General features: G+C 43.1%; 1 pseudogene; it reads right to left on the reverse strand.

The window, feature by feature from the left end:
* Positions 1 to 341: 341 nt before the first annotated feature.
* LOC118483098 lies at positions 342 to 442 on the reverse strand (annotated as a pseudogene).
* Between the last annotated feature and the right edge of the window lie 761 nt (positions 443 to 1,203).

Genomic DNA, 1,203 nt, shown 5'->3' on the forward strand with positions numbered 1-1,203 from the left:
TAGGTAACCTAGGCGCCGCTATCAACACACCGAATGTTGAAGCCAATAACTTCGAACTTCGGCCACATTTGATACAAATGCTCCAAAACTCCGCAACCTTCCATGGGCTTGCGGACGAGGATCCCCATCTACATATTACTAATTTCTTAGAAATATGTGATACCTTTCGGATCAATGGAGCATCAAATGACGCCATCCGCCTTCGAATGTTTCCTTTCTCACTAAAAGACCGAGCAAAAGCTTGGCTCAACGCCCTCCCAGCTGGATCGGTAAACACCTGGGATGAACTAGCCCAAATATTTCTATATAAGTATTTCCCTCCCGCTAAAACGACTAAATTAATGACCGAAATTAATACATATTCACAAGAGGACAGGGAATCCTTGTATGAAACTTGGGAAAGGTTCAAGGAGCTATTGCGAAAGTGTCCACATCACGGCCTTGCGATATGGCAACAAGTATCCACTTTCTATAATGGGTTGTTGCCACACACATGGCAGACACTTGATTCTAGCTCCAGGGGACTTTTAGGTAATCGCCGCCCGCATGAAATATATAACCAAATTGAGGAAATTGCTCAAACCAATTTTCAGTGGCACACTCCCCGAGGCAATAAATCTATTGCCCCGGGCGCCCATAAGGTTGATGAAAGCCCTTCTTTACAAGCCCAAATCGAGGCTCTTTCTTCAAAAATAAAAAAATTGGAAATGACAAAAACAGTCTCGGTTATCGCTTGTGAAGGGTGTGGTGGGCCACATGAAAATTGGAGTTGTATGAAAGAAACAGACGATCAACAAGAGTCGGTAAGCTACATTGAAAATAGACCTAGGCCGTCGGGTCCTCCTACGGGCACTTACAACCAAGGATGGCGAAACCACCCTAACCTTGGTTGGAGAGAGCCCGGCAATAGTAGTAACCAACAAACCCAACGAACAAACTTTCAACAACCAAGAAATGAGTCACAAAATTTCGCTCAACAACAAGGTGGACGAGAAAGGCTTGAAGATACTGTATCTCGCCTCATCTCCGACACTGAAAAGAAAAACTCGGAAAGGTTTCTACAATTAGAATCAAATTTTAGAAACCAACAAGCTAGTATTCAAAACATAGAAAAACAATTAAATCAACTAGCTCAAAATTTTTCGGAGAGACCACAAGGTGCGTTACCAAGCAATACCGAAACAAACCCAAAAGCGCAAGTTC

The sequence above is a fragment of the Helianthus annuus genome, chromosome 1 (genome assembly GCF_002127325.2).
Source record: "Helianthus annuus cultivar XRQ/B chromosome 1, HanXRQr2.0-SUNRISE, whole genome shotgun sequence".
NCBI lineage: Eukaryota > Viridiplantae > Streptophyta > Magnoliopsida > Asterales > Asteraceae > Helianthus > Helianthus annuus.